At 47.2% G+C, this 21,899-nt stretch overlaps 1 protein-coding gene across 3 annotated transcripts in view; it reads right to left on the bottom strand.

Annotated features, from left to right (window-relative positions):
* zbtb7c (zinc finger and BTB domain containing 7C) overlaps nucleotides 1-21,899 on the bottom strand; it is a 320,643-nt gene that overhangs the window by 108,153 nt on the left and 190,591 nt on the right. For all 3 annotated transcript variants that reach the window (XM_073064055.1, XM_073064054.1, XM_073064056.1), the window contains exon 2: nucleotides 14,427-14,547. The gene's annotated coding sequence lies outside the window, so the exon portion shown is untranslated. The remainder of the gene's footprint in view (nucleotides 1-14,426; nucleotides 14,548-21,899) is intronic.

The raw sequence follows: 21,899 nt of genomic DNA on the forward strand, positions 1-21,899 counted from the left end.
CTGTCTGTAAAAACAGACGGCCCTCTCTCTCGTCTGTCTGTAAAAACAGACGACACTCTCTCTCCTCTATCAAATTCCCCAGTTACTGTAAGATCAAGTATTGAACTCTATTACTGTGAACATTTTAGATTTCTTGCACCCTGTTTTACACTGATAAATTAAATTCTGTGGGATGAATTGTGGTGAACTAGATATACCTGTCTGACTGCTCCTGTGGCTCCTCCCACAGACCCTGCTGACTGCTCCTGTGGCTCCTCCCACAGACCCCTGTATAAAGGCGACTGTGGTCTGCTGCTCTCCCTCATTTTCCCCAGGATGTAGTGTTGTTTGTTCTTCCAGTCAATAAAAACCGATATCTCACTTCCTAAGTCTCAGCGTGAGTTATTGATGGTGCATCAATTCACCAGGCCCCGCCCCCGACTCGCCCCGTTCAACGCTGGCTACCGTGACCCTCGATCAAAGCGCTCCGCACCAGCTCGCAAGGTCGATGATGGACATCCTGGTGGAGGGGCACAGGACTAGCTGCCTGTTTGACACGGGCAGCACTGAGAGTTTTATTGACCCGGCCACAGTGAAACGCTGTGGACTCGTGACACGGCCGGCACGTCAGAAGATCACCTTGGCTTCTGGGTCGCATTCCACAGACATCCGGGTGGGTTGTGTAGCGACATTGGTGGTGCAGGGCACAGAATATCGGAACTTTGCGTTCCTGGTCATGCCTCGGCTGTGCGCACCTGTGCTATTGGGGCTGGACTTCCAGAGCCATCTCGAAAGTGTGACTATGGCATATGACGGGCCCCTCCCACCACTCACTGTCAGGAATCCTCAGTTTGGTGGGACTTCGCCATATACTCCGTTACCACACGCACATACACACCGAACCACACATCCCGCCCAGCACCATGCCGATAGCTGTGCTGCTGACACTACTTGCAGCCTCTCCACCCTCAAGATCCCTCCCCCATCGCTGTTCACTAACCTGACCCCCGACTGTAAACCTGTGGCAACTAAAAGCAGGAGGTACAGCGCGGGGGACAGGGCCTTTATTCATTCAGAGGTGCAGCGGCTGCTCGGGGAGGGGATCATTGAGCCGAGCACAAGCCCATGGTGGTCCCAGGTGGTTGTTGTTCGGACTGGGCAGAAAAATAGGATGGTTGTGGACTATAGCCAGACCATCAATAGATTCACGCAGCTTGACGCGTACCCCCTAGCTCGCATCGCGGATATGGTCAACCAGATAGCTCAGTACAAGGTGTACTCGACAATTGATCTGAAATCCGCTTATCACCAGCTCCCCATCCGCCCGGAGGACCGCCCCTACACCGCCTTCGAGGCAGGTGGCAGGCTCTATCACTTTCTGCGCGTCCCATTTGGTGTCACAAATGGGGTCTCAGTCTTCCAGAGGGAGATGGACTGGATGGTGGACCAGTACAAACTGAAGGCCACATTTCCCTATCTAGATAACATCACCATCTGTGGTCACGACTGGTCGGATCATGACGCCAACCTCCAACGATTTTTCCAAGTGGCCGATGCTTTGAACCTCACTTATAACAAGGACAAGTGTGTGTTCAGAACCACACGACTCGCTATCCTTGGGTATGTCGTGGAGAACGGGGTCATTGGCCCTGACCCCGACCGTATGCGCCCCCTGTTAGAACTCCCTCTTCCCACCACTCTCAAGGTCCTCCGGCGGTGCCTGGGTTTTTTTTCCTATTACGCCCAATGGGTCCCCCATTACGCAGACAAGGCCCGCCCCCTGGTCAAGTCTACCACTTTTCCCCTCTCTGCCGAGGCCCGCGCGGCCTTCAGCTGCGATCTACGTAGCTCCGGCTGCAATTGCACAGGAGCCGGAGGTGGTGATGGCACAGGTGCCGGAGGTGGTGTTTGCACCGGAGGCGGAGAGTGGGTTGGTTCTGTCCCAACTGGAGGTGTCAGGGATCCCTCGCGTGTGAGCGAGGTCCCTGGAATAGACGCGTACGAGATGCCCGGTACATGAGCGTCGTGAGGAGTCTGGGTGTGGCATGGTGACGCCGGCAAAGATGGTTGTCCACATCCGGGCATGCAAAATGGCGGCTCCCAGGTCTCAGACGCAGCGCTGCTCGACCCCGGGCGCGGTTTAGATTTACAGACCTTGGCGAAATGGCCCTTCTTCCCGCAGCTGGAACAAGTCGCTTCGCGAGCCGGACAGCTGTTTCTGGAATGTTTCTGAAGCCCACAAAAGTAACAGAGTTTTATACCTGGCGAATTCGAGGGGTTCGAGATACCGCAACTGGCAGCGGCGTTGGCGAATTCGCTCGGAACCGGGGAATCGCGCGGCTGGACCGCTTCGGCGTACAGCTGCGCAGCCTCCAACATATCGGCCGTCTCTATCGCTGAGCGTAAGGTAAGATCAGCTTTTTCCAGCAGCCGCTGGCGCAAATACACTGACCTGACTCCAGTCACAAAAGCGTCTCGGACCAAGAGTTCCGTATGCTGTTCCGCTGTGAGTGCTTGGCAGTCACAAGTCCGCACGAGTGCCTGTAGAGCTCGGAGAAATTCAGCAGTCGACTCCGTAGGCCGCTGTTTTCGTGTTGCCAAGCGGTGCCGGGCATAAACTGCGTTTACCGGCCGCAGGTACTGTCTTTTGAGGGCGGCAAGCGCTCCCACGTAGGTGGAGAGGTCCCTGATGAATGAATAAACTTTTGGGGCGACCCTCGAGAGGAGAAGTCTGAGCCGAACAGCTGAGTCGGTGGCACGAACCTCCTCCAAGTACGATTGGAAGCACACAAGCCAGTGTTCAAAGGCAAGAGCTGCTTCAGGGTCTTGGGGGTCCAAATCTAAGCGTTCTGGGCGTAAAACGGTTTCCATGTCGTAACTTCCAGTCAATAAAATTGATGCACCATCAATAACTCACGCTGAGACTTAGGAAGTGAGATATCGGCTTTTATTGACTGGAAGAACAAACAACACTACATCCTGGGGAAAATGAGGGAGAGCAGCAGACCACAGTCGCCTTTATACAGGGGTCTGTGGGAGGAGCCACAGGAGCAGTCAGACAGGTATATCTAGTTCACCACATGAATACACACTGTGACAGTTCTCACCCGGCATGAAGCTGTAAGAATAAACTCATTGTGAGGCACAGATCCGAGTTGATAGTAAACAACACTCTGGAAAACAACAGGACATGAGGCTCGACCCTCGGCCTCTGGAGGGGCTCTCTCAGCACGAGTTGCAACATAAAAAGGAGGACAAAATGGAAAAGGGTGAATACATGATTGAAGGTGGTATATTGGAATGTGCACGGTTTATGGAATAAGGTAGATGAACTTGTAGCACAGTTACAAATTCCTGTGTATGACATTGTAGGCATCACAGAATCATGGCTGAAAGAAGATTATAGCCCGGAGTTTAATGTCCAAGGATACACATTGTATCGAAAGGACAGGCAGGAAGGCAAATGGGATGACGTAGCTCTTGGTAAAAAATGAAATCAAATCTTTAAAATGAGGTTCCATAGGGTCAGAAGATGTTGAATCACTGTGGACAGAGCTAAGGAACTGCAAGGGTATAAAAGACCCAGATGGGAGTTGAATACAGACACCCAAATAGTAGTAAAGAAGAGGTCTACAAATTACAACGGGAGATAGAAAATGCATGTGGAAAGGCCAATGTTACAAAAGTCATGGGGGACTTCAGTACGCAGGTAGATTGGTGCTGGATTCCATGAGGGGGAGTTTCTAGAATGCCTAAGGGATGGTTTTCAGAGCAGTTCATGGTTGAGCCCTCTAGAGGATCAGCTATTCTGGATTGGGTGTTGTGCAACCAAACAGAATTGTTTAGAAAGCTTAAGGTAAAGAACCCTTAGGGGAAATGATCATAATATGATCAAATTCACCCTGAAATTTCAGAAGGAGAAGCTAAGGTCAACAGTATTGCAGTGGAGTAAAGGGAATTAGAGAGGCGTAAGAGGAGTTGGCCAGAATTGATTGGAAAAGAACACCGGCAGGGATGACGGCAGAGCAGCAATGGCTGGAATTTCTGGAAGCAATTCAGAAGGCACAGGATGTATACATCCCAAAGAGGATGATGTATTCTAAAGGCAAGATGACACAGCCATGGCTAACAAGAGAAGTCAAAGCCAACATAAAAGCCAAAGAGGGGGCATATAATAGAGCAAAAATTAGTGGGAAGTTAGAGGACTGGGAAACTTGTAAATACCAACAGAAGACAACTAAAAAAGGTAAATATGGGACATGAAAGTAAGCTAGCCAATAATATTGAAGAGGATACCAAAATGTTGACAGTTCTTTTCCGTAGATGGTAGCTGGTCTGCTGAATTCCTCCAACATATTGTGTGAGTTAAATGGAATGCAGTGTCTGGTCAGGCACTTCAGTAGAAGAAATGAAAGGGTTGATTATTTTCTAAATGGGGAGAAAATTTAAAACTCTGAGGCGCTCGGGGACTTGGTAGTCCTTGTGCAAGATTTCCTAAGATTAATTTGCAGGTTGAGTCTGTGGTGAGGAAGGCAAATGCAGCGTTCACATTCATTTCAAGAGGATTAGAATATAAAAGCAAGGATATAATGTTGAGACTTTATAAAGCCTCACTTGGGGTATTGTGAGCGGTTTTGGGCCCCTTATCTTAGAAAGGATGTTCTGAAACTGGAGATGGTTCGAAGGAGGTTACAAAAATGATTCCAGGATTGAGTGGCTTGTCATATGAAGAGCGTTTGATGGCTCTTGACCTGCATTCACTGGAATTCAGAAGAATGAGGGGGACCTAATTGAAACCTATCGAATGGTGAAAGGCCTAAATTGAGTGGATGTGGAGAGGATGTTTCCTATGTTGGGAGAGTGTGGTAAACTATGTGTATACCTGTCTGGACACACCCCTCTGATGACTGCTCCTGTGGCTCCTCCCACAGACCCCTGTATAAAGGCGATTGGAGGCACTGCTCCTCCCTCAGTCTCCAGGATGTTGTGGTCTCATTTGCTGCTAATAAAAGCCTATCGTTCACCTCCCGTCTCCGAGAGTTATTGATGGTGCATCGAGGGAATAAGACCAGAGGACACAGCCTCAAAATAGAGGGGTGTCCATTTAGAATGGAGGTGAGGAAGAATTTCTTTAGCCAGGGTGTGGTGAATCGGTGGAAGTTGTTGACATAGGCAGCTGTGGAGGCCAGGTTTTAATGTATATTTAAGGTAAAGGTTGATAGATTCTTGATTGGTCAGGGCATGAAGGGTCATGGGGGGGGGGGCAGGAGACTGGGGCTGAGAGGAAAAATGGGTCAGCCATGATGAAATGGCCTAGTTCTGCTCCTTTGTCTTATTAGCTTAGGATTTCACTTGCTCCACTGCTGAAATGTAGCATCCCGTGCAAGGAGTGCTGCCACAAGAAAGCAACATCCAACATCCAGGCCACGCTCTCTTCTCACTGCTGCCATTGGGCAGGAGGTACAGGAGCCTCAGGACCCACACCACCAGGCCACGCTCTCTTCTCACTGCTGCCATTGGGCAGGAGGTACAGGAGCCTCAGGACCCACACCACCAGGTTCAGGGACAGTTATTACCCCTCAGCCATCAGGAAGGAGGTACAGGAGCCTCAGGACCCACACCACCAGGTTCAGGGACAGTTATTACCCCTCAGCCATCAGGAAGGAGGTACAGGAGCCTCAGGACCCACACCACCGGGTTCAGGAACAGTTATTACCTCTCAACCATCAGGAAGGAGGTACAGGAGCCTCAGGACCCACACCACCGGGTTCAGGAACAGTTATTACCTCTCAACCATCAGGAAGGAGGTACAGGAGCCTCAGGACCCACACCACCGGGTTCAGGAATGGTTATCATCCCACAGCCAGCAGGCTCCTGAACCGACGTGGATTGCTTCACTCACCACAACAATGAACTGATTCCACAACCGATGGTCTCACTTTCAAGGACTCTTTATAACTCATTTTCTCAATTATATATTTTTTGCACCATATGTCATTTTTGTGTGTGTTGGTTGGTTGTTAGTCTTTGTTTACGTGGGGTCCTTTGTAAAGTTCTATTGTATTTCTATTTTCCTGTAAATGCCTGCAAGAAAATGAACCTCAGGGTGGTGTAGGACAATACATACATACTTTGATAGTAAATTCACTTTGAACTTTTAATCATTGCTGGCTAGCTTAAAATGGGTAGCCAATCAAGAAATAAAGGTCCCATGAGGCAGTAAGAAATGTGTGGTTGCTGAAATCGTAACAATGAGGCTGTCACATAAGATGTGAACGTGCCCTGTGACTGATCACACAGTACATAAACAGCCGATATACCAGAGCAAGGATCAGAATCAGAATCAGGTTTATTATCACCAGCATGTGACGTGAAATTTGTTAACTTAGCAATAGCAGTTCAATTCAATACGTAACCTAGCAGACAGAGAAAGAGAAAATAATAATAATAAATAAATAAGTAAATCAATTACATATATTGAACAGATAAAAAACATGCAAAAACAGAAATACTGTATATTAAAAAAAGTGAGATAGTGTCCAAAGTTTCAATGTCCATTTAGGAATCGGATGGCAGAGGGGAAGAAGCTGTTCCTGAATTGCTGAGTGTGTGTCTTCAGGTTTCTGTACCTCCTACCTGATGGTAACAGTGAGAAAAGGGCTGCCCTGGGTGCTGGAGGTCCTTAATAATGGACACTGCCTTTCTGAGACACCGCTCCCCAAAGATGTCCAGGGTACTTTGTAGGCTACTGCCCAAGATGGAGCTGACTAGACTTACAACCTTCTGCAGCTTTTTTCGGTCCTGTGCAGTAGCCCCCCCATACCAGACAGTTATGCAGCCTGTCATAATGTCCTCCGCGGTACAACTATGGAAGTTTTTGAGTGTATTTGTTGACATGCCAAATCTCTTCAAACTCCTAATAAAGTATAGCTGCTGTCTTGCCTTCTTTATAACTACATTAATATGTTGGGACCAAGTTAGATCCTCAGAGATCTTGACCCCGAGGAACTTGAAGCTGTTCACTCTCTCCACTTCTGATCCCTCTATGAGGATTGGTGGATATTCCTTCATCTTACCCTTCCTGAAGTCCACAATCAGCTCTTTCGTCTTACTGACGTTGAGTGCCAGGTTGTTGCTGTGGCACCATTCCACTAGTTGGCATAACTCACTCATGTACACCCTCTCGTCACCACCTGAGATTCTACCAACAATGGTTGTATCAGCAAATTAATAGATGGTATTTGAGCTATGCCTAGCCACACAGTTACGGGTATAGGCAGGGTAGAGCAGTGGGCTAAGCACTCATCCCTGAGGTGCACCAGTGTTGATCATCAGCGAGGAGGAGATGTTATCACCAATCCGCACAGACTGTGGTCTTCCCGTTAGGAAGTTGAGGATCCAATTGCAGAGGGAGGTACAGACGCTTTAAGAGCTCTTTTAAGAGTTCCCAACACAACACACCAAACTTCCTTGTCATGTTACAAATCCATTCATCTCTCACTACTATGTATATTCATTTTTCACTCCGGACTGACCATAAATAACACTCAGGTATTGCTTAAGGAGTTCCACTTTTAACATGAAAAGAGGCAAAGGTTGAGTGGACAGCCAGAGACTTTTTCCCAGGGTGGAAATAGCTAATATAAGGGGGCATAATTTTGGAGAAAAGTACAAGGGGATGTCAGTGGTAACTGGTGGGTGCGTGGTATGCCCTGTTTGGGGTGGTGGCAGAGACATTTTAAGAGACTCTTAAACAGGCACATGGATGATAGAAAAATGGCGGCCTATGAGGGAGGGAAAAGTTAGATTGATCTTAGAGTAGGTCAAAGAGTCAGAACATCACCAAGGGCCGAAGGGCCTGTACTGTGTGTATGTTCTATGTTCTGCACACAGAGGCTTTTTAAATATGCTTGGTTTATTTTTATACACAAAACACAAGTCTGAATTTAAATTAAAATTCCGTTGTAATTATGCCCAGGCGAACGACCACATGAGAAACAGTTTGAAACAGCTCCTTCCCCTCTGCTGGAAATACACAGCTACAATGTTGATGCATTATTAGCAGCCGGATCTCAGGAGTCTTGGGAATATGACAAACGCAGGATTTATTTGAAAATATGTCTGAGAGTCTGAGGCCAAAGACTGGAGCCCTCGAGGTGGCCTCACCTTGGGTTGGAGGCCTGTGTGTCTGAGTGGCTGGGAGGGAGGGAAGGAGGGAATGAGGAGGTCTGGAGGTGGCCTGTCCTGGGGCAGGAGACCTGTATGTGTAAGTGGGTGAGTGAGCAGAAGGGAGGAGGTTCAGGGGTGGCCTCTCCTGGGGCTGGAGGCCTGTGTCAGTGGGTGGGTGGGAGGGAGGGAGGAAGTCCAGGGGAGGCCTGTGTGAATGTGTGAGTGGGTGTTATGTTTGGAATGCGTTTGTTTTGCTGTTGTCGTTGCTTGTTTTACTCTGATGAACATTGTTGGTGGAGATACAGTATGTTGATGCTGGAAAGTGTGGTGACACTTGCGGGCGGCCCTCAGCACATCCTTGGACTGTGTTGGTTGTTACACAATGCATTTCACTGGATGTTTCCGTGTACATGTGTTGTTGGGCTATAACAGGTCAGAGCATATTTATGTGAGCAGGAGGCACAAAGAGACATAAGGAGGCACTAATGTTGAGGTTGTCATGCTAGAAATTGAAGGCACAGCTGGTTTGGGTGTTGATGCTGAATGTCATAGGCCAAGGTCGACTGCAAGTCTTCAATACGCAGGTAGATTCGAAAACCAGGTTGGTGCTCGTTTATGGGAAGAGGAATTTCTAGACTGTCTACAAGATGATTTTTTAGAGCAGCTCATGATTGAACTCACCAGAGGATCAGCTATTCTGGATTGGGTGTTGTGCAATGAACCAGAATTGATTAGAGGGCTTAAGGTAAGAGAACCCTTAGGAGTAAGTGATCATAATATGATTGAATTCACCCTGAAATTTGAGGAGAAGCTAAAGTCAGATGTATCAGTATTACAGCGGAGTAAGGGGAATTACAGAGGCCTGAGAGAGGAGTTGGCCAGAATTGATTGGAATAGAACACTATCAGAGCAGCAATGGCTGGAATTTCAGGAAGGAATTCAGAAGGCACAGGATATATACATCTCAAAAAGGAAGAAGTATTCTAAAGATGACACAACCATGGATAACAAGAGAAGTCAAAGCCAACATAAAAGCCAAAGAGAGGACATATAATAGAGCAAATATTAGTGGGAAGTGAGAGGATTGGGAAGCCTTCAAATACCAACAGAAGACAACTAAAAAGTCATTAAGAATGTAAGGATAGAATATGAAAGTAAGCTAGCCGACAGCGTTAAAGAGGATACCAAAAGTTTCTTCAGATACATAAAGTGTAAAGGAGAGGTGAGAGTGGACATTGAACTGCTGGAAAACGATGCTGGAGAAGTAGCAATGGGGGATAACAAAATGGCAGATGAACTGCATAAGTATTTTCACGGTGGAAGACACTAGCAGTATGGTGGAAGTTGCAAGTATCAGGGAGCATGAAGTGCGTGAAGTTACCATAACTACAGAGAAGGTTCTTGGGGAAACGGAAAGGTCTAAAGATGGATAAGTCACCGGCCAGATGGTGCACACCCTAGAGTTCTGAAAGAGGTGGCTGAGGTGATTGTAGAGGCATTAGTCATGATCTTTCAAGAATCACTGGATTCTGGAAGACTGGAAAATCGCAAATGTCTCTCCACTAATTGCTGGATGTTGGATTCCTGAGACACCCAGAGTCTCCCAGGGAACTACATCTGCTGAAGAACATCCATCTGCAGCTCCGTGAAGACCGTGTTGGGGATCTGGAGCAGCAGCTGGATGACCTTCGGCTTGTACGGGAGAGTGAGGAAAAAATCCATCTGGATTACAGAGAAGTAGTCACCCCTAAGTTTGTGGGGGATGCCACAGGGGAATGCCACAGAGGCCAGGTTACAGGCACTGACCATGGGTCCGTGGTGCAGAAGGGCAAGAGGGAAAAGAGGGGAGAGATAGTGATAGGGACTCAATAGTCAGAGGGACAGACAGGAGATTCAGTGGAAGTGAATAGGACAACTGGATGGTATGTTCCTCCCAGGTGCCAGGATCAGGGATGTCTCTGATTGCATACTCAGCATTTTAGAGGGGGAAGGAGAGCAGCCAGTCTCACGGTCCGGTCCATGGCCTCCATATTCCAGTTATTTCCTTTTCCCTGTGTTCCGTTGGGCACCTTGATTAAGGCACCTGATCTTCATTTCGAACCGGCAGCATAAAAGGCTCCGGGTTACAGCTACTCATTGCTGGACTGACATCAGAAGTTCGTCACCAGAAGCCAGTCATCTCAGCAAGGCAGCTATGCCTGTCTCGGGGCCGCCGAGAATCGTGGACTCGAGTTGCTTCAGTGCCGTGGCCGTTTAGTGAATTCAGTCATTTTTGTGTCCAGCTGGGTTGCCGGCCATTTTGCTGTTACTCCAAGTAAGATACGAATTCCGTTGTTTTCATGGCCGGCTGAGACTGGGTCAAGTCGGGAGTCTGTCGTCTGCTGTTTCTGGGTCGAGTCGAGAGTCTGCTGTCTGCTGTTCCTGGGTCGAGTCGAGAGCCTGTCGTCTGCTGTTCCTGGGTCGAGTCGAGAGCCTGTCGTCTGCTGTTCCTGGGTCAAGTCGGGAGTCTGCCGTCTGCTGTTCCTGGGTCGAGTCGAGAGCCTGTCGTCTGCTGTTCCTGGGTCGAGTCGGGAGTCTGCCGTCTGCTGTTCCTGGGTCAAGTCGGGAGTCTGCCGTCTGCTGTTCCTGGGTCGAGTCAAGAGTCTGCCGTCTGCTGTTCCTGGGTCGAGTCGGGAGTCTGCCGTCTGCTGTTCCTGGGTCGAGTCCGGAGTCTGCCGTCTGCTGTTCCTGGGTCGAGTCAAGAGTCTGCTGTCTGCTGTTCCTGGGTCAAGTCGGGAGTCTGTCGTCTGCTGTTCCTGGGTTGAGTCGAGAGTCTGTCGTCTGCTGTTCCTGGGTCGAGTCAGGAGTCTGCCGTCTGCTGTTCCTGGGTCAAGTCGGGAGTCTGCCGTCTGCTGTTCCTGGGTCAAGTCGGGAGTCTGCCGTCTGCTGTTCCTGGGTCGAGTCAAGAGCCTGTCGTTGGCTGTTCCTGGGTCAAGTCAGGAGTCTGCCGTCTGCTGTTCCTGGGTCGAGTCGAGAGCCTGTCGTCTGCTGTTCCTGGGTCAAGTCGGGAGTCTGCCGTCTGCTGTTCCTGGGTCGAGTCGAGAGCCTGTCGTCTGCTGTTCCTGGGTCAAGTCAGGAGTCTGCCGTCTGCTGTTCCTGGGTCGAGTCAAGAGCCTGTCGTCCTAGTCCTTCCAGCTGAGTAGGTCCGGCCATTTGCCACTACTCCGAGTTGGGTATTCTGTCTCCTCGTTGTCCAAGTCCTTCAAGTCCAGGGTCGTGGTCTGTGTCCAAGTCCAGGCTCGTCATCTGTGTCCAAGTCCAGGCTCGTCATCCGTGTCCAAGTCCAGGCTCGTCATCCGTGTCCAAGTCCAGGCTCGTCATCTGTGTCCAAGTCCAGGCTCGTCATCCGTGTCCAAGTCCAGGCTCGTCATCCGTGTCCAAGTCCAGGCTCGTCATCCGTGTCCAAGTCCAGGCTCGTCATCTGTGTCCAAGTCCAGGCTCGTCATCTGTGTCCAAGTCCAGGCTCGTCATCCGTGTCCAAGTCCAGGCTCGTCATCCGTGTCCAAGTCCAGGCTCCGTGTTCCAGTTCCAGGCTTGTGTTCCAATTCTAGGCTGAGTCCCAATCAAGATCCAAGTCCAAGTCAAGTCCGAGTCCAAGTTCTAGTCCAGGTATTATCGGTTTGTTATCCAATGTTGGCATTTTTGTCGTCGCTCTCTGGCCTTCCTAGTAACTATCAATAAACACTGTTCTATTTATACCACCTGTGTGTCTGTGTCCTGCACTTGGGTCCGCTCTCAACGCTCCCTTGTAACAGCCGGATGCCTTGGTACTTACTTAGAGAGCTAGGTAGAAGGCTGAGAAGCAGGACTTTCCAGGTAGTAATCTCTGGATTGTTGCCTATGCCATGGGCCAGTGAGGGTAGAAACAGGATGAGTTGGCAGATAAATGCGTGGCTGAGAAGCTGGTGCAGGGGGCAGGGCTTCAGGTTCCTGGATCATTGTGATCTCTTCTGGGGGGGGGTATGACCTGTACGAAAGTGATGGGTTGCACCTGAACCTGAGGGGAATCAGTATTCTCACGGGCAGGTTTGGTAGAGCTGTTGGTGAGAGTTTAAGCTAATTTGGCAAAGGGGTGGGAACCAGAGTGAAGGGACTCAGGATAGGATGGATAGTAAAAAAGCAAGATAGCGTGCAGTCAGACTGTCAGGAAGGGCAGGCAGATGACAGGACAAAATTGCAGCCAGCAGGGTGAGTATCAGTGCATTAGGGATGCAGAATCAAAAAAGGTAGCAAATACAGTAATCAAAGGGTTATATCTTAATGCACAGAGAATAAGAAATAAGGTGGATGATATTGTCAGGTATGATGTTGTGGCCATCACTGAATCTTGGCTGAAGGATGGTTGTAGTTGGGAGCTGAATGTCCCAGGGTACACGTTGCATCGGAGGGATGGGAAGGGAGGCAGAGGGGGAGGTGTGGCCCTACTGGTAAAGAATGGAATCATATCTGTAGAAAGATGTCACATAGGATCAGAAGATGTTGAATCTTTGTGGGTTGAGTTAAGAAACTATAAGGACAAAAGGACTCTGATAACAGTTACATTCAGGCCTCCCAACAGTAGCTGGGATGTGGACCACAGATTACAACAGGATGTAGAAAAGGCATAGCAAAAGGGCAATATTATGATAGTCATGGGAAATTTCAACATACAGGTCGATTGGCAAAATCAGGTTGGTAATGGATCTCAAGAGAGTGAATTTGTTGAATGCCTACGAGGTGGCTTTTTAGAACAGTTTGTCATTGAGCCCACTAGGGGATCGGCTGTACTGGATTGGGTGTTATGCAATGAACCGGAGGTGACTAGGGAGCTTATGGTAAAAGAACCCTTAGGAGGCAACAATCACAACATGACTGAGTTCCATTTGAAATTTGATAGGGAGAAAGTAAAGTCTGATGTAGCAGTATTTCAGTGGAGTAAAGGAAATTACAGTGGTATGAGAGAGGAATTCACCAAAGTAATTTGAAAGGCCAAAGATATGCAGATGAAATACAGTGTCGGGAAGTGTATGGTCACGCCCTTTGGTAGAAGAAATGAAAGGGTTGACTATTTTCAACTGAAGAGTAAATACAAAGAACTGAGGTGCAAACTGACTTAGGAGTCCTTGTGCAGGATTCCCTGAAGGTTAATTTCCAGGTTGAGTCTGTGGTGAGGAAGGCAAATGTGCTGCTTGTATTCATTTCAAGAGGACTAGAATATAAAAGCAAGGATATAATACTGAGACTTTATAAAGCACTGGTGAGGCCTCACTTGTGGAGTATTGTGAGCAGTTTTGGGCCCATTATCTTAGAAAGGATGTGCTGAAACTATAGAGGGTTCAAAGGAGATTCATGAAAATTATTCCAGGATTGAATGGCTTGTCAGAAGAGGAGCATTTGATGGCTCTGGGCCTATATTCACTAATTCAGAACAAGGAGGGGTGACCTCATTGAAATCTATCAAATAGTGAAAGGCCTTAATAGAGATGATGTGATGTTTCCTATGGTGGGAGTGTCTAAGACCAGAGGACACAGCCTCAGCCTTTTAGAATGTAAATGTGGAGGAATTTCTTTAGCCAGAGAGTGGTGAATCTGTGGAATTCTTTGCCACAGGCAGCTGTGGAGGCTAAGCCTGTACGTATATTTAAGGCAGAGGTTGATAGATTCTTGACTGGTCAGGGCATGAAGGGATACGGGGAGGATGCAGGAGATTGGGGCTGAGGGGAAAATTGGATCAGTCATGATGAAAAGGTGGAACAGACTCAATGGGCCAAATGGCCTATTTCTGCTCCTATATCTTTTGGTCTTATGGAAAGTCTGGAAATCTAAAGCCTCAAGACTTGAGACCTGGAGGCCTGTCCTGGGGTTGGTGGTCTGTGTGTGGGTGGGTGGGAAGGGAGGGAAAGGAGAGGGAATATTTTGCTGCTTGTTGTCCTGGGTTGTTTTGACAAATATTGTGGGCGTGCTATATTGGTGCTGGAGTATGTGGTGAACTTTATGAGCTGCCCCCAGCACTTCCTCAGTGTTCTGCTTGTTGATGCATTTCACTTTATGCTTCATTGTACAAGTGATAAATACATAAATCTGAATCTGAGTCTGAGATTGGAATGACCAGAGGAGATCTGCTAGATTACAAAGGGATGTCAATACTGCTGTTTGAAAATATGTCTCAATACATCTCACCACCAGTGATGCTAAATGGATTACATTTCATCAGTATCATAACTACATCTGGTGGGAATTCAAGTTACATTAACCCCTACCTTTGTAGCCAGACTTTGCTCTGTAGCTTTGGACACCAATTTCTCAGGAGGGATCTTCCACTTCTTGCATTTGGAGATGACATTCCAAAGGTTTTCTCTGACAGGATGCAGGGTGGACAATCTGTTGAAAAAAAAATCAGTATATCAAAGTTTAAAGTTTGAAGTAAATTTATTATCAAAGAACATATACGTCCCTGTTTACTCCTGGGCATTCATAGCAAATAGAAAGGAAAAAAAACTGCACACGACAAAAATCCAGTGTGTAAAAGACAACAAACTGACCGGTACACAGTAATGGGGAGAACGTACACACTCCTCACAGACAGTGACGGGAATTGAACCCGGGTCACTGACACTGTAATCCCGTTATACTGACCGGTACACAGTAATGGGGAGAACGTACGCACTCCTCACAGACAGTGACGGGAATTGAACCCGGGTCACTGACACTGTAATCCCGTTATACTGACCGGTACACAGTAATGGGGAGAACGTACGCACTCCTCACAGACAGTGACGGGAATTGAACCCGGGTCACTGACACTGTAATCCCGTTATACTGACCGGTACACAGTAATGGGGAGAACGTACACACTCCTCACAGACAGTTACGGGAATGGGACCCGGGTCACTGACACTGTAATCCCGTTATACTGACCGGTACACAGTAATGGGGAATACGTACGCACTCCTCACAGACAGTTACGGGAATTGAACCCGGGTCACTGACACTGTAATCCCGTTATACTGACCGGTACACAGTAATGGGGAGAACGTACACACTCCTCACAGACAGTGACGGGAATTGAACCCGGGTCACTGACACTGTAATCCCGTTATACTGACCGGTACACAGTAATGGGGAGAACGTACGCAATCCTCACAGACAGTGACGGGAATTGAACCCGGGTCACTGACACTGTAATCCCGTTATACTGACCGGTACACAGTAATGGGGAGAACGTACACACTCCTCACAGACAGTGACGGGAATTGAACCCGGGTCACTGACACTGTAATCCCGTTATACTGACCGGTACACAGTAATGGGGAGAACGTACACACTCCTCACAGACAGTTACGGGAATGGGACCCGGGTCACTGACACTGTAATCCCGTTATACTGACCGGTACACAGTAATGGGGAATACGTACGCACTCCTCACAGACAGTTACGGGAATTGAACCCGGGTCACTGACACTGTAATCCCGTTATACTGACCGGTACACAGTAATGGGGAGAACGTACACACTCCTCACAGACAGTGACGGGAATTGAACCCGGGTCACTGACACTGTAATACCGTTATACTGACCGGTACACAGTAATGGGGAGAACGTACGCACTCCTCACAGACAGTGACGGGAATTGAACCCGGGTCACTGACACTGTAATCCCGTTATACTGACCGGTACACAGTAATGGGGAGAACGTACGCAATCCTCACAGACAGTGACGGGAATTGAACCCGGGTCACTGACACTGTAATCCCGTTATACTGACCGGTACGCAGTAATGGGGAGAACGTACGCACTCCTCACAGACAGTGACGGGAATTGAACCCGGGTCACTGACACTGTATTCCCGTTATACTGACCGCTACACAGTAATGGGGAGAACGTACACACTCCTCACAGACAGTGACGGGAATTGAACCCGGGTCACTGACACTGGAATCCCGTTATACTGACCGGTACACAGTAATGGGGAGAACGTACGCAATCCTCACAGACAGTGACAGGAATTGAACCCGGGTCACTGACACTGTAATCCCGTTATACTGACCAGTACGCAGTAATGGGGAGAACATACACACTCCTTACAGACAGTGACGGGTATTGAACCCGGGTCACTGACACTGTAATCCCGTTATACTGACCGGTACACAGTAATGGGGAGAACGTACGCACTCCCCACAGACAGTGACGGGAATTGAACCCGGGTCACTGACACTGTAATCCCGTTATACTGACCGGTACACAGTAATGGGGAGAACGTACCCACTCCTCACAGACAGTGACGGGAATTGAACCCGGGTCGCTGACACTGTAATCCCGTTATACTGACCGGTACACAGTAATGGGGAGAACGTACCCACTCCTCACTGACTGACCTGCTGAGTTTCTCCAGCATTTTGTGGGTGCTGCTCTGGATTTCCAGCATCTGCAGATTTTCTCATGTTTAAGATATTTCCAATGCCATATCGGAGGTTTAACACTGAAAAAATACTACTGCAATCCAAAGGAAATATTAGAACAGGTGAGCAAAATCTAGATCACAGATGGTCCTAAGGAGGAATGGAGTGGAGGGACTTCAGTGTTTGAACAGAAACTTCCAGTTCCTGTGAGCCAAAACCCAGCAGTTAACATTGGGATGAAAGGAGGTTCACTACAATGATTCCGGGAACAAAGGGGTTAATGCACGAGGAGTATTTGATGGCTGGGCTGTACTCATTGGAGTTCAGAAGAATGAGGGAGGATCTCATTGTAACTTATTGAATATTGAAAGACCTAGGTAGAGTGCATGTGGAGAGGGTATATCCTATAGTGAGGGAGTCTAGGACCAGAAGACACACATAGAGTGGATGTGGAGAGGATGTTTCCTATAGTGGGAGAGTCTAGGACCAGAAGACACACATAGAGTGGATGTGGAGAGGATGTTTCCTATAGTGGGAGAGTCTAGGACTAGAGGACACAGATGGAGTGGATGTGGAGAGGATGTTTCCTATAGTGGGGGAGAATAGGACCAGAGGGCACAGATAGAGTGGATGTGGAGAGGATGTTTCCTGTAGTGGGGGAGTCTAGGACCAGAGGACACAGATAGAGTGGATGTGGAGAGGATGTTTCCTGTAGTGGGGGAGTCTAGGACCAAAGGGCACACATAGAGTGGATGTGGAGAGGATGTTTCCTGTAGTGGGGGAGTCTAGGACCAGAGGACACAGATAGAGTGGATGTGGAGAGGATGTTTCCCATGGAGGGGAATCTAGGACCAGAGGACACAGATAGTGTGGATGTGAAGAGGATGTTTCCCATGGAGGGGAGTTTAGAACCAGAGGACACAGATAGAGTGGATGTGGAGAGGATGTTTCCTATAGTGGAGAGTCTAGACCAGAGGACACAGATAGAGTGGATGTGGAGAGGATGTTTCCTGTAGTGGGGGAGTCTAGGACCAGAGGACACAGATAGAGTGGATGTGGAGAGGATGTTTCCTATAGTGGAGAGTCTAGGACCAGAGGGCACAGATAGAGTGGATGTGGAGAGGATGTTTCCCATGGAGGGGAATCTAGGACCAGAGGACACAGATAGTGTGGATGTGAAGAGGATGTTTCCCATGGAGGGGAGTTTAGAACCAGAGGACACAGATAGAGTGGATGTGGAGAGGATGTTTCCTATAGTGGGAGAGTCTAGACCAGAGGGCTTCGCCTCAGAGTTGAAGAATGTTTCTTTCTAATAGAGATGAGGATGAATTTCTTTAGCTAGATGGTGGTGAATCTGTGGAATTCATTGTCATACACCACTATAGAGGCCAAGTCATTGGGTTTATTTAAAGTGGAGGCTAATAAGCTCTAAATTGCCATGACTATACCTCTATCCACCGTGCCTCCTGTAAAAAGTGCTATCCTCTTTTCTCAGTTCCTTCACCTCAGAGATGTCCTTCTTCTTCAAGAAATAGGGTTTCCCTTCCTCCACCATTGATTGGCAGGAGGCAGGGTTTCCCTCCTGCCGTCTGGGAAAAGGCACCGAAGCATTCGGGCACTCACAACCAGACTATGTAACAGTTTCTTCCCCCAAGCCATCAGACTCCTCAATACCCAGAGCCTGGGCTGACACCTTACTGCCCTATTGTCTTGTTTATTATTTATTGTAATGCCTGCACTGTTTTGTGCACTTTATGCAGAAGGTCTGTGGTCTAGTGTAGTTTTTATTTCCGTGTTGTTTTTTTATGTAGTTCAGTCTAGTTTTTGTATTGTATCATGTAACACCATGGTCCTGAAAAAATGTCTCATTTTTACTATGTACTGTACCAGCAGTCATGGTCGAAATGACAATAAAAGTGACTTGACTTGATTCTGCCCTCAGCCGCATTTCCTCCATTCCCTAGACATTCGCACTCACCTCATCTTCCCACCACCTTAAAAGGGATAGAGTTCCTCTTGTCCTCGCCTACCTCTGCATCCAACACATTACTCCCCAACTTCCGCCATCTTGAACAGGATCCTACCACCAAACACACCTTTAAATGCCCTCGCATACTCGCCGCTTCCCATAGGGATTGCTCCCTCGGTGATTCCCTTGTCCATTGGTCTCTTCCCACGTCTCACCCTCCTGGCACTTACCCGCGTAAGCGAACGAAAAGCTACACCTGCTCATTCATCTCCTCCCTCACCTCCATTCAGGGCCTCAAACCATCCTTCTGATGAGACAGCATTTCACCTGCGAATCTGTTGCAGTCGTCTGCTGTATCCAGTGTTCCCAATGCGGTCTCCTCTACATTGGTGAGACCCAATACAAACTGGGGCGACTGCTTTGTCAAGCACCTCTGCTCCATCCGCCAAGGTCATAATTTCCCGCTGGCCAACCATTTTAAGTCCTATCCTCATTCCTGTCTGACATGTTGGTCCATGGCCTCCTCTTGTGCCATGATGAGGTCACCCTCAGGGTGGAGAAGCAATACCTTATATTCTGTCTCGGTAGTCTTCAACCCAGGGTTTCTGAACCAGGGGCCTGTGAGAGGTCACTAGGGGTTCGGCAAGAGATTGTGATTTTAAAAAAATTGTATTTTGAACATAGTGCAACATGATGCTAGTGCTCGCAGTGGTGGCTGGTGACCAAGCAGCCCCATTTACGATCTCGCTCAAAGTCTCTCAGCCCAGTACGGCCGTGCGCTGTATGAACGTGTTTATTTGGTTGAATCCATTCTCAGATTTTGACGTGAGATAATTGGTGAGCGCTGTATTGCACGAAGGGGAGGGCGGTACGCTGATGTGGAACGTGAAGTGTAAATTACACAGGGAACAGAGAGATCTAGGAATAACAGTGCATAGTTCCCTGAAGGTGGAGTCTCATGTAGATAGGGTGGTGAAGAAGGCTTTTGGAACGCTGGCCTTTATAAATCAGAGCATTGAGTACAGAAGTTGGGATGTAATGTTAAAATTGTACAAGGCATTGGTAAGGCCAAATTTGGAATATTGTGTACAGTTCTGGTCACCGAATTATAATTATAGGAAAGATATCAATAAATTAGAGAGAGTGCAGAGACGATTTACTAGGATGTTACCAGGGTTTCAGCACTTAAGTTACAGAGAAAGGTTGAACAAGTTAGGTCTCTATTCATTGGAGCGTAGAAGGTTGAGGGGGGATTTGATCGAGGTATTTAAAATGTTGAGAGGGATAGATAGAGTTGACGTGAATAGGCTGTTTCCATTGAGAGTAGGGGAGATTCAAACGAGAGGACATGATTTGAGAGTTAGGGGGCAAAAGTTTAAGGGAAACACGAGGGGGTATTTCTTTACTCAGAGAGTGATAGCTGTGTGGAATGAGCTTCCTGTAGAAGTAGTAGAGGCCAGATCAGTTGTGTCATTTAAGGTAAAATTGGATAGGTATATGGATAGGAAAGGAGTGGAGGGTTATGGGCTGAGTGCGGGTAGGTGGGACTAGGTGAGATTAAGAGTTCGGCACGGACTAGGAGGGCCGGAATGGCCTGTTTCCGTGCTGTGATTGTTATATGGTTATATGGTTATATTATATGTTATATGGTTATATATGATATTTTATTAAGCCCTGTGGTCAACAGCCTCATTTGATAGTCCAATGTGGTGATTTTTGAAGAGGCGGTGTGAAATGGAAGAGGAGGATTCTAGACCTAGGGCTATGGACATTTCTGATAAGGTTAATGATGAAGAATTACAATCTTCTGAGTCATTTCACTGCACTAGCACAACAATGGACACAAAAAATCTCTCTTTACGATGAAAGCTATTTATCAATGAGTTTCACATGGACTGGTGAACCAAGATGTCCTATTCCATTGTGGCAAATGTAGCAATGGCTCCAGCAAAACTGAAAGGACACTTCCCCACAAATCACAGCCATATGACATACAAAGGTGCTGATTATTTTAAACAGCTATTGGAATCTCAAAACAGAGTAATGCTTTTGTTAAGGAAGTCACAGATAGTAAAAGGATTCAGGAAGCAAGTTATTTAATAGCAGAACTTATTACCCATAAAAGGAAAAGTCACATCGTTGATGAAAACCTAATAACGCCAGCATGTAAAATTAAAGTGGGTAAAATGTTAGGACAAGATGCGGTACGAGAAACTGAAAAGGTTTCACTCTCAAACAGTACGATAAGTCGATGTACTGATAACATGCCACATGATGTGAGGAAGATTTGTATGATAAACTGAAAAAAACAGCTTCTCTGTCCAGGTTGATGAGTCAATAGATTTCACCAATAAATGTCATGTTGTAGCAGTTGCAAGATTTGTAAATGATGGTGAAATTCAAGGAAACTTTTGCTGTTGCAAAAAGCTGCCTGAAATAAGCAAAGGTCAAGATATATTTATTGTTTTGTCTTCATATCTGGAAACAAAAGGTCTGTCTTGGAGGCCAGATTTTGCTGGGTGCTTTGAAGATGAAGAATGACTGCAGATACTAGTCTACTTAACTGATATTTTTCATCATATGAACCAGTTGAACAAGTCTCTGCAAGATCCTGGAGAAAGTATTTGACTTCAAGTGACAAGATTCTTAGGTTTAAAAAGAAACGGAATCCTTGGAAAACTCAGGTTGCAAAAAGAAATCTTTATATGTTTCCACTGCTGTTTGGGCTTGAGAGTGGGGAAGGATATCAGAAAGTCTCGAGTCTTATTGAAAACCACCTGGAAGAACTGCAGAACAAAATTGAACAGTATTTTCCTCCCTTTCAACACAAGTGTATGACTGGGTGAGGGACCCTTTCTCTGAATCTTCTGCTCATCCTGAGAACTTAACTTTGAGAGAAGAGGAAGAACTTTGAGAGCTACACTCTGATCGTGCACTCAAGATGAGATTTACTGACCTGCCCCTGGACAAGTTCTGGATTTCTGTGAAAGAAGAGTATCCTGCCATTCATAGGAAAGAAATGAACATTTTTCTGCAGTTTTCAACTTCTTACACGTGTGAGCAAGCTTTATCTTGTTTAACAAGCAACAAGAGCAAGGATAGAGATCAGTTGAAGATGAAATTTGTGATCTTACCTCAAGTTTGACTCAGAATTGAGTATTTGTGCAGCAAAAAACAAGCACAGGCTTCATGTGCTAGGCCTATATTTGAGCCTGATCATGTCACTTTGTGAGAAAATGGTTTTTTTCAAGGTCTTGTATAAAATTGTGCCTTACTCTATATCTTTATTCATATTGCTTCGGCTTAAGGTTTTTAGTAACTTTACTATTCAACACTGTCAATAAATTTTCATGTTGTAAATAGTAT

This window comes from Hemitrygon akajei, chromosome 13 (assembly GCF_048418815.1).
Source record: "Hemitrygon akajei chromosome 13, sHemAka1.3, whole genome shotgun sequence".
Classification (NCBI taxonomy): Eukaryota; Metazoa; Chordata; class Chondrichthyes; order Myliobatiformes; family Dasyatidae; genus Hemitrygon; species Hemitrygon akajei.